Raw genomic sequence first — 12,413 nt, 5'->3', positions numbered from 1 at the left:
TGCCTGACCAGCAATTCATTCTTATTCCCAGGAAAGCCTCTACCTGTGAGGTGTGGCCGGCCAATTATCTCCCTGATTAGGGATTCAGTCAAGACACCTGGTTGGTAGGGCAGCCAGGTGACCTGAGGCCACAGGAGTTTAATAAGGTTACACCACCCCTGCATGCTGCGTGCCCAAAGTCACGGACATTATGGACCAGTTTTCACATGAACTTGGACGATACCATTATGTGGTGAACTTAGAAAATGCTCTTTTCTCTATTGCCATAGCCCCAGAAAGTCAAGAACAGTTTGCCTTCACCTGGGAAGGGCAACAGTGAACATTCTTCATCCTTCCCTAGGGCTACCTGCACAGCCCTACCCTGTACCATGGTCTTGTGGCTCAAGATTTAGCTACATGGAAATGACCACCCACAGTGAACTTGTGTCATTATATTGATATAATGCTAACCTCTGATTCTCTTACAGAACTAGAAGCAGCGGTGACCAGCCTGTGAGAAGCTCTCATCGACTGGGGTTGGGCAGTCAATGAGGACAAGATCCAGAGACCTGGGTTCTCTGTCAAATTCTTGGGAGTTGTCTGGTTGAGTAAGATGAAAGTAATGCCAGAAGCGGTGATTGATAAGATGCAGGCATATCCCTGACCTGTGACTGTGAAGCAGCTACAAACCTATTTGGGACTGCTGGAGTTTTGGAGAGTGTTTATTCCCCATTTGGCCTTCTTGATGCGACCTCTGCACTGTTTAGTGCGACGGGGTGCCCAGTGAAATTGGACCCCCGAGATAGAAGAGGCATTTAAGGCTACAAAGCAAGCTGTAGCACAAGCCCAAACTCTATGAATAGTAGATTCAGCCCTCCCATTCCTGCTTACGGTGCAGGTGGATGATGCAAGGTTTGGATGGGGCTTGTGGCAGAAGCACAGTTCCCGGAAGGTGCCCACAGGCTTCTGATTCCAGTTATGGAAAGGCGCAGGAACGCAGTATTCTCTGATAGAGAAGCAACTGGTTGCCATATATACAGACCTTCTGGCCAGTGAGGCCATCACTGGCCCTAATCCCATAACCATGCAGTCCACGTACCCCCACAGAAAGGTGGCTGCGGTCTTGAGTGAAGATTCCCCATATAGGAATTGTACAGACCCCTATACTGACCAACTGGAGAGCATACCTGGAACAGCGGGCACAGTTCTCTGAGAGCCCCATCAGGTCAACTGCACTCCCTACTGGGACCAGTGCAGTTTCAAGCAGAGCTCCTGGTGGAGCCTTCTGAGACAGAAGATGTACCAAGTCCCTATGTAGAGGGTCAGGCTCCCATCCCTGAGGATGTCTGGTACACAGACGGCTCATACCATGGAACAGGTAGCAAAGCAGTGGGGGCTACTATTGACCTGGACATTGTTGTCACAATGTCCCTGATGTGCTGAGCAGCACCCAGAGAGATGGCAGGTAGAAAGTACCCCGGGGTGGTGCCCCATGGGGCTAAGCCACTCCAGGAATGGCAAGTGGATTATGGGCCTAAGGCAGTACCCTCTGGGCCAGATCCTGCACCACAACCCTATAGGGGTAGAGTGTGCGTCTCAAGCCTGGCTAGTCCCAGGTCTGGCTTTGATCCAGTCTCGTGGCTAGGAACAGGACTCTGGATTTAAAATGTTACATTAGTGTAGTAGGGCACCCAGCTCATGTAAGCACAATTTAGTTTATTGTATCACGCATGTGTAGCTGAATGCCACTATTGTACTCTGATATATGTGGAGCCCATGTGGTCCCCTGGGGAGTAGAAGCGCAATCCCAACAATAGAACCACGCTCCTCACAATAGAAGCGCGCTTCCCACAATAAAGTTGGTGCTATCATTTCATTCTCATGTTGGCTCCTCCGGCATTCTTCCAACTGGGTGTCTCACCATCGAAACTTTCCCTTCTTGATCAGCTTGGCGCTGACACCTGTAGTTCTCTGTGTCCGCAGATAGGAGAGATCTCACCACAAGTCCTGGGGCAGGGAAGCCTGTTTGCCCTCCCAGGCCAGAAAACTCCTTCTCTGAGAGAGACAGACAGACAGACAGACAGAGACAGAGAGAGACCCAGCCTGGGGAGACTCCTTTTATCCCCTCAGAGAGCACAGTGGGAGCCCCAGTGGCACCAGTTAAGCAGACCAAAATGACACCACAAAGTATCTAAAAGTTAAACTCACTGGAATGTCTAACCACAAAAGTAAGCCAGATTCTGCATGCTAAACAGAATAGATTTAAAAATAAAAGATTTAAATAGGACCTATCCTTCTAACAATAGAAAAACTTCACCCATTATGCTAACTGCCAAGAAAATCACAACTTGAATGAGAAAAGACAATCAACTGACACCAACACCAAGTTGAATCAAATGTTGGAATTATCTGAGAAGAATTTTAAGGTGGCCATCATAAAATTGCTTCAACAAACAATTACAAATTATCTTGAAACAGTGAAACAAATAAAATAGAAAATTTCAACGTTATAAAAAAGAACAAAATGAAAATAATAAATAAATAAAGCCTTCTAAAAGTTTTTTTTTTTTAAAGAACCTAAGTATAAATTATAGAACTGAAAAATATACCAACAGAAATTAAAAACTCATTAGGGAGGCTCAATAGTAGAGTGGAGATGACATAATAGAATCAGTGAGCTTGAGGAAAGAACAATAGAATTCACCCAGTCTGAACAGCAGAGATGATATAGACTAGGAAAAAATTATCCTCAGGAACCTGAAAGATATTTATATCATCAAAGTCCCAGAAGTAAAAAACAAGAGAATGGAACTGAAAGAGTACATCCAGAAATATGGCTAAAAACTTTGATGAAAGTCACAAATCTAGAGGTTGATGAAGCTGAGCAAATTCCAAACAGGATAAACCCCCACAAAAATCCAAACCAAGATACATTATAACTAAACTTCTGAAAACAAAAGACAGAAAAAATCTGGAGCTCAGCCAGTGGTAAATGGCACATTACCGCTAGGAGACCATCATTCAAACCATATGAGAATGGATTCTTCATTTGAAATCATGGAAACCAGAAACAAGTGGCACAATATTCTGTAAGTGCTAAAAAAAAAAAAATCAACTGCAAATTCCTTATCTTTCAATAATTAAGGGGAAACAAAGACATTTTCAGACAAGAGAAACTAAAATAATTTTTCACTAGGAGGCCTACCTTTAAAGACTGGCTAAAAGAGGTTACTGAAATTGTGCTGGCTGGAAAATTACTGCTTGGCTATCGCCCATGGGAACATAACGCTCTAACAATAAGCCTTCTGCTTCTGTACTCCTGCTTGCACAACCGACCTGTGGGTTGACAGTTAATAAAAAGAAGAAAAATAGACCTGTGTGTTCAAATAGGATGAAGAATAGGGGTTTAGGGCTTAAAAACCCTGTACCTCTACATTTCGGGGCTGCTTGATTTGGGGTCTGTGTACCCCTGGCAGACCCAGCTGGCTGAATAAAGAGTGTGTTTCCTATAACTCACTGATTTCTGGTGGTCCGTGTGTCTGTCGGGGGCTGCCGGCTACAACAAAATAAGTATAAAAGAAAAAACCTTGTAACATAAATAACAACAGGATCTAATCCGTGAATTATATAAAGTTGTGTGGGGAGGCACAAGTCTTCAGGCCTCGGAAGCTAAGTTGCAAGACTAAGTGTTTGGCCTGCCTCAAACATTGCGGAATTCTACTTCCCTTAACTCTTATCACATCCTCCCCCTAAGCACACACCCCTTAGGCTGTCAATAACCCTCACCCCATCCCCTTAGACCCAATGGGCGTGTGACACCGCGCACTCCACCAGCTAAGAACCAATGCGCTTGTAACAGATACTCTTCCGCCAGCTAGCCCCGCCTCCCTTTGTTAGCCCTGTATAAATATCCCTGCTGAAAAATAAAGTTTGAGGCTTGATCAGAATACTGTCTTGCCTCCATTCCTTTGTGTCTCCTGTCTCGCCTTCATCCTCCACAGGTTCCTCCTCGTCCCGCGTTGTTTTGTCCCGCTGGCCGGGACAAAGTTGCAGAATAAATCATTAAAATAAAAAATTAGTATTTCTATACACTAATGACAACTATCTGAAATAAATAAAAACCATCCCATTTATAATAGTATCAAAAACAAGAACGTATTTATGAATAAATTTAACCAAGGAGATAAACCCATACTTCCTACTCAGCCTTCTCAGACACCATCCTGGTGGGTAAAGATTGGGAGTGATTTAGAATATCTTGTTATAATCTTAGCAAGGTAGAAGTCTGGACTTTGCTGTAGAGTGCAACCACAGTATTTTTTTTTTTTTCATAGTATCTAGCTGGAATGAGAGGTTATTGTCTAAAAGTTTTCTGTCTTGCTAGGTTTTCCTTTTTCTGGCCCTTTGACTAGAGATTTTTGGTTAGTTGGTTGGTTGTTTGGTTGGTTGGTTGGTTTTGTCGATGTAAGAAAAGTCAAAACCTGTAGAGAATCATGAGTTTATTTGAGCCAAACTGATGACAATTGCTGGGAAGCAAAATCTCAACGTGAAACTGGAGGGAAACTGAGTCCGGGTCTCATGTCGCCTACACCACTAAGCCAATAGACCGACATAGGAGTTGGGCTATTTAGAATAAGTGTTTATTAGAGAGTTGAAAGTCCTGGAGACACAAGCAAGCTACCGCTCAAAGACCTAGCTCCCCAAGCATCTCGAGAAAAAGTAGTCATGGAAACTAAGGGAGTTTGGGTGGCCAAAGCTATCTACCTTGTCTTCTCAGCCTTGGCTTGTTTCCTGGGACATCTAGAGGCAAAAGGATCAAGGGAATTAACAAGGAGGTGGTGTGTGTGGGGGTATGGGGGGCGGTAATTAATCCAGGATTCTGCACAAATGCTGGGTTTCGAGATCAGCCTCTATGTCATCCCATCTGATCCTGTGACCTTGTTCTTTGGTTGGTGGGGTTGTAGTTCTGTCTTGATGGGCCTGGGCTTAAACACATCTAAAGCCAAAATGTTAACCTTAGTCTAAATTCCAGCCAAAATCTATTTTCCTCATGATTATAGACCTGAGGCTCAGTTAATCTTATGTCCCGAGGCTTAATGATTAAAGGAGCAGGCATACAGAGGATAAGGTCAAGAAAGAAGCAAGTATCTAAGCAAAACCAGCTTGGATCAGGGGGAAAAATTATATTATAGATATGAAGTTTGTATGCAGTTACAAATAAGAAGAGGTGATGCCAGAATACCATGAGACCCATAATATGGAGGTCCTTGTATCAGGTTCTCCTTCAAATAGATTAAGAAAATGCTCAGGAGAAGGACAGTTTTGCAGCTTATTTTACATGTTAGGATCTGATCTGTTTTGCCCAGATAATGGCATTGGGAATCATTTGCTTTTTCCACCCTTATCCTTCTACCACCTCTGTATGCCTGCTTCTTTAATCACTAAGCCTTAGTACGTAAGCTTAACAGAGCCTCAGGTCTATAATTGCAAGGACAATAAGTTTAAGTTAGACCTTAGACTAAGTATAACATCTTGGCTTTAGATGTGTTTCAAGCCCAGGCCCATTGAAGAAGAACAATGCCAGCAGCCCAAGGACCAGATGGGATGGCACCAGGCTTATTCCAGACACAATCATTGATTATTACGACAGCCCCATCCAATCGTCCAGTCAGCAGCACCCATGACCCCCAACTCCCTTAGTTTCCATGATGACTGATTTTTCCCTATATAATTTGTACTCCTGAGACATCCAGGGAGCCAGGTTGGTGAGAAAAGTAGCTCTCCTGTGTCTCCAGGACTTGCAACTCTCTAAATAAACCTTACGTTCCTTGTTGCAAAACCTTCATGTAACTCTTCTTTGACTCAGATGTGCACAGGCAGATGGACCCCTTTTGCTCTGGTGACATAGGTTTGGATGTTCTTTCATCAAAAGTTTGAACACTTGATTAAATAGGATTATGGATAATGAGAAACAATTTTTTGCTACTTGTTTAACTAAAATGACAATAAAATATTTTAAAAGCAAACATATAAAGTAACATAATTGAAAACGAATAAAAAGTAAACAAACCTTAGCTCTTTTAAAAATGAGACTTGGATCTATTAAATAATTAAGGGAAAAAAAAAATGGAATAGGAAGCTCCAAGCCCCCTGTGTTGCTGCAGGTTCACGGTTCTGAGATAAGGGGTATAAGGCTCGGGTAGTTGGAAGAAAATGCAGGGAACTGTAGGCAACTGTGACATAGCTCTTTATTTCAGCAAGAACACAGACAACCACACATGGTGGCGGCATCTTTTATACACAGGTTAAACAATAGTAGCACACTGCCAGAAAATGGAAGCCCGCACATGCATTCCAGGAACATGGTTACATAAGGGGAGAAGTGCTGAGTCACTTTTGCTTGGAAGTTAGCTACTAAGGGAGCCTGACTACAGCCATCTTTCTTTCTCTGTACACTCCACCCCTTCAGGGTTCCTCCTGTACACCTATGGAGGCATCGCAAGTGATCGCTGCAGGAGGGCAGAGCTCTGCACCCACAGGCCACAACAACAATACAGGGAACAACAACATGCCACAAGGAGGCAGGCTCCATTCGGAAGAACTAAGACAAAATGCCAAGTGGACGTTAGGCCTGCCCACCACTCCCGCAGAGGATCCCCAGTGATCTACTGGACTTCCTGTATTTTTTAGACGAGAACTGCCAAGGATTGTGAGATGTTGTGCCAGTGGTCTGGGATATAAACACAACATTTAGTTTGGAGAACAGCATAAGTGCCTCCTTGGGCAGCAGTCAAAATATCCAAAGCCATACGATTTTGCAGTACTACTTTTCTAATTTGATCTACTTCATCAGTTACCATACTAAGGGCTTTATGAGTATAATTCAAGGTTCGAGCAGTATGTTCTGCTAAAGCTGTCACTTGCATTTCAACTACCACATCACCTGCCACAGGCAGAAAGATGGTTAAGGGATCTGCCATGTGGTGCAGATATGTTGTGAATAATACTCATCCAAATTTGTGGGGCGTTGTGGTAGTGCCTGCCGCACAGTTGCTGGCAAATATGGGCATCCTCAAGTACAGCGGCCTGTCCAATTCAAGGGAGTGTAGGACCATCCATGGGCCCCACATACCCATAGGCTTCCTGGGGAAAAAATAATAGTCGGGTAGGTGCCAGCATACTTTTGTCCTGTCCCTCAATGTGTGGTGGATGAGACAATGATTATGTTTTGGCACAGAGACATGGCACCCACCCCAATACAGACCCTGTGTTTCTTTCAATACAATGGGGCACATCTCCAGTCACTTCCACCCCTTCACAAGTCAGCCATGACCGTCCATCATGTACCAAGTACCCCAATAAGGGTTTATCCAGTCCATGCCGAGTTCTTCTTTGTGTAACCACTCGAGTACAGATGATAATCCAGTCGGGTGACTGGGGTCCCCAGTGGGCCAGCCAATCCCATGCTGTGACATCAGCTGCATGTATATGCAGGGCAATCCTGCAGAGGCACTAACAGGAAACTCTGTGCAGACCCAACAGTGTGAGCTATTCACAATCATGGCATAGGTATGTGCCCAATCAACCACAGTATTCGCATACAGCAGCCTAAGGTTGGAAAGAATGGGAGGACAGCGGTAACAATAAAGGTAAATGTTTTCCATCAGGCAAGATGCATGCTAGATCTTATCTTGTGATAAGATTGTCACCATAAGGGAAGCCTGGCCATCGGTTCTATACCTGTTCCCCTTGCAGCAATGATTCCACTGTGTCAACATGACACAATATGGGACAACATAAAGGTTCCCCTTAGGATCGTACATTCTTCTTCATCCATCTCTCCTGCAGGATACCTCACAGTTATTTACAGTGGCCAGTTGGCTGTTACCCAAGAAACGATCTGTAAGTTTACCTCTAACCCTCTGCCCCATGGGGCTATTTGGCCTACCCACTGGCAGTGGAGGGCCTTTATTTTCCATGACCAAGTCCACTACACTGTTTCTTCCCTTCTCAGACAAGTAAGGGAAGATAGGAGTATGTTACCATTGAGTTCATGACCAGATTTCAACAGAGTTTCATTGGTAGTTACTTGTAGTTGAATTGGGGTTGCGGCCCTCTGTAATAGCAGTTTACCAGGGAGGGATCTCCAGCTTGAGGTCACTCATTCAGGCCTCACAATTCGTCCCACAGGCAGTCCCGGGGGGATAGACAGTTACTCGTAGGCGCTGTTTCAACAGCCCGCCGATTGGGGATTACATGGGGCATGCAATTTCCATTGAATGTCCATTTGCTTGGCCCATGTTTGGACCTCATGCCCGGTAAAATAAGTCCCTTGGTCACTTTCCACCACTAACAGTCTACCATAAAAGGCACATAAGCGTTTGAGAGCTTGGACAGTATGCTTTTGGTGTGTGGCTGCACAGGGCCATGCAAACAATAGCCTGGTAGCTGTGGTCTGCAGCAAGCAGACCACATGGAAGTATTATCTCTTAGCCTTAGCTCAAGATGCCCCTTGAGCATTTGGAAGTGGTCCTATGTAATCTATCTGCCACATGGTCAATGGGCCCCTTCCCTTTGTTACTTGCGCAAACCCCATTTTATGCAACGAGAATGCAGCATATTCCAGCTACATACCTAACATTTGGCACAGGCATCTGTGACATCTTCCCACTTCAAGGAAAGGTTCCACTGTTACTTCACTGTCCATGTAGTTTTGGCACCCATGTGCTGCAATATTCTATGGATCCAGTGCGCCGCATCAGGGGCAAGAGCCTTTTCTAGCCATTGTACACACGAGAGCACATCTGCCTCATCATTTCCTGGAGTTACCAAGGGGACACAACCCTAACATAATACACAGTTACTTCCTTTTCTTGTCTTGTCTCCCATAGGTCTTGCCACATGACTTGTCCCCACAAGGGTCTATAGCCCATTAGCCAGTTTTTCCATTTTCATGTAGGTAACCACAATGTTAGGCCTTTAAACACTGCCCAACTGTCAGTACAAATAGTAAAGCGGCCATCTTCAAGGGCTGTAATCATCCACATAGCCGGTAGCTCAGCCCATTGGCTGCTTTGGCCTGTACCTGTATCATACCAAATGTTGTCAGTAGCTGGTTGCACCCCTATAGCTAGCTACTCACTTGGTTCCCTGCCCCCTAGTGGACTCATCTGTGTACCCGTATCAGTGGGTATGGGCAGCTTCCCTTCTTTTTTGGGGGACACTTCTAAAACTGTAGGAACTGCAGCATCCACTAAATTGTCAGTGGTAAACCAGCTACTCCTAAAACCATCTGTAATTCCATGACCAGAGGAGTAGCAGCTATGGTACTCCATTGTTCTAGATAGGCACCTCATTTTGTCAGGGTAGGGGTTTGGGCCACCTCTATTTTGGGGGCCTGTAACCAAGTGTGTTACCAACTTTGTGTAGGGTAAGTAGTGTGCACCTGCACCTTGACCATACCAGTTACTGCCTCAGTGGCCTGCAAGGCTGCATATACAGCTGCTAATTGCTTCTCTATGAGGGAGTACTAGCTTTCTGCACCTTTTTACAATTGGGACCAAAAACTCACTGGGGTCCTCGTTCATTCCGAACGTTGCCATAGGGCCCAGCCCTATCCTTCTGCTATTACATGCACGTCCACTTCAAAGGGTTTATCTGGATCCTTTACCTGTAGGGCTTAGGCTTGCTTAACCACCCGCTTGGTGGTGGTAAACACCTTCTCTACTGTTTCATCCCAGTCCCAAGTAGTTCCCTTCTTGATCAGGCCATACAACAGCCATGCTAGCTGTACTAGGTGGGGCACAAACACTCTCCACTACCCCCAAAAGCTCACATAACTCTGCACTTCCTTAACTGTAGTGGGTCATGGATACGCTTATATCTTATTAATTACAGCATCAGGGATAACTTTTGTCCTAGATCTGTAAGGGAAGCAGAGGTTAACATGACATCATCAATATAATGAAACAATTCCACTATTGCCAGTTGGGTCTAGGTTGTCAAATCCTGGGCTACCAACCCATGGCAAATTGTTGGGCTATGTAAGTAGTCTTCGGATAGTACCACAAAAGTCCATTGTCTTCCTTCCCATATGAAGGCAAATCAGTTTTGACTTTCGGGAGCCAAATCTATGGAGGAAAAAGCGTTAGCCAAAATACAAGACATAGTGATACGTTCCCAGCCTTATAGTCAGTTGATCCATGAGATCATGGATGGATGGTACTGCTGCATGTAGTGGGGGAGTCACTTTATTCAATTCCCGATAGTTCACTGTCATTCTCCACTAGCTATCAGGCTTCTTCACTGGCCACACGGGGGCATTATAAGGACTATGAGTGGGGAGCACAATCTGAGCTTTCTCCAATTCCTAGATCATAGCCCTGATATCATTATGTCCACCAGGCAAGAGATATTGCTTAACATTGACAATGCACCTTGGTTCTGGCACCTTCTGTGGCGGGTGATGAGTATGTCCCTGCACTACAGTCTTTACCACCCAGACTCGCCAACGGAATCCACCAGCAGAGAGGTCTGCAGATTGAGCCCTTGCAACACATCCGCCCCTAGGATATATTCTAGCACCAGAGAAACATATACTTTATATGGATGTAGGGGCAAACATCCTATTCCAAGAGGCAAAGTCAAACTTTGATCTTAATAATCTTACCCCCATAACCATCTATATAGGCAGCTGGTCCAGGGAATCTGTCTGGATTTCCATAGATAAGACTGTAGTCAGCCCCAGTATCCACCAGTGCTAGGACTCTGGACATTCTGTTGGGATGAGTGGATTGTCAATTTCACATGCGGCCTCTGGTTCTGCCTGTCCCCTCCGAACAGGCACCTTGGCCTTCTCCCTAATCATATAAGGTTGACAGAGAGTCCTGGGGTTTCGAAAAAGTCCTCAAGGCCACAGGCCTAGCTTTTTCAGTGAGAGGTTTCTGCCCATGCCTAAATTGCTGTTCAGGTGTAATTGCCACCACAATTCTAGCAACACGGCATTAGGCTGGCAGTCTATCTTGTCTTGACTGAATCCTGCAGCTAGCAAATCAGCCCACATTTGCATTCTTGGAACCCGAACAGAACTCTGAATAGGGCCTTTGTTTTTCTTCTTGCCCCTCAGGGGTCTGGGCATTACAGCATGGACACTTCTGCCTCCTGCCTCACAGTGTCACCTCTCTACACCCCCCAGAACAGCCATTGCTGTAGTCACTTCATGTATACGTTTCCCCACATAGGGAGCCAGGATAACAACAAACAAGCTAAAAACGGTAGAGGAGGTGGTACCTTACTCTAGGTTCCACATACCAGTCGTAAACCGTTCATCATCCAGTCCCCACATATTCAAATTAAACATACCTCGTCACATGCCCAGTTCACACATAATCTGCACTAGTTCAGCATACATTTGCCATTTACTCACATGGTCTGAGAGTACTCCGGGTTCATTCCAAACTGTCCGCACAGTGGCAGTAAGCAATTCCATCAGGGTATGGTTCCCCTGACCTTGAGTCAAGTGGCGACTGTTCTGTAGATGCTGCCATAATGAGGGCTGTGTGGTTATGGATGCCATTTTCTCCATCTTGTCAGGGGAGCGTGACATACCATTGGCCCCCTCTTCTCAAAGGCATAGGAATCAGGTTGGCAATGGTTCGCCAGGGCACTGCTGACATCGTTTCCCCAAATTCCACAATTCTGTGGGTGTATATAGAGTATACGTGGTGAACTCAGTCACTGTGAGGCCACCAGTTTTCACCCCACCCAGACCTAAGAGTTGTTTATGCTTTACCTTTTGGTGTATTATGGGCCCTACTTGGGGGTGGACTTCTTTTGAGATGACTTCCCCTACCTCTGAGGTCGACTCTGATGATGGACCTCTTTGGAGCTCAGCTTCCAGTTGTTGTACCTTTGCGTCCAAGTCATCTGCCTTTTGCTGAAGCTTCTGCACCTGTGTGGCCTCTGCTAGAGCTTCATTCATATTCTGCTTCAAAGCTGTTTAAAGCACCCAGTCCACTTGGCTGGCCACGGCTCCTGCGTTTTCCAGCAGCTGCTCTTTCAGGAAGCAGAGAGCCTTCTCAATACTTATCAGAGACCCAGCAACTGCCTCCCAAGGCTCATGTAAGGTCCAAGTCATAAATACCATCACAACAGGATACCACATGTTTTGTGGGGACCACCCATCCCTCCTGTCCAGCTTGGCAAAGGGCTCCCTTACCTGCGAATCCTGCTAACTATGCCAAGTGTGTTGCTGCAGGTTTGCAGTTCCAAGGTAAGGGGTATGAGGCTCAGGCAATTGGAAGAAAATGCAGGAAGGCATAAGCAACTGCAACATAGCTCTTTATTCCACCAAGGGCACAGCAACTGCTCATGCTGGCAGCGTCTTTTATACACAGGTTAAACAGTAGTGGCACACTGCCAGATAATGGAAGCCT

The 12,413-nt window shown here is 45.4% G+C and overlaps 1 long non-coding RNA gene across 3 annotated transcripts; it reads right to left on the bottom strand.

Moving 5' to 3' along the window:
• Nucleotides 1-6,225: 6,225 nt before the first annotated feature.
• LOC120616770 (uncharacterized) lies at nt 6,226-12,360 on the bottom strand. Of its 3 annotated transcripts, XR_005656676.1 has the most exons (5): nt 12,197-12,360; nt 11,771-12,028; nt 11,405-11,676; nt 8,614-8,798; nt 6,226-7,587 (listed from the first exon to the last, which is right to left on the bottom strand). It is a non-coding gene; the product is annotated as an uncharacterized LOC120616770 (long non-coding RNA). The 3 variants fall into 3 exon arrangements; XR_005656675.1 differs by having other exon boundaries at nt 6,226-10,109; XR_005656674.1 differs by having other exon boundaries at nt 6,226-8,798.
• Nucleotides 12,361-12,413: the final 53 nt, after the last annotated feature.

This window comes from Pteropus medius, unplaced genomic scaffold, assembly GCF_902729225.1.
Source record: "Pteropus medius unplaced genomic scaffold, Ma_sr-lr_union100, whole genome shotgun sequence".
NCBI lineage: Eukaryota > Metazoa > Chordata > Mammalia > Chiroptera > Pteropodidae > Pteropus > Pteropus medius.
This window is presented reverse-complemented; position numbering and strand designations above follow the sequence as displayed.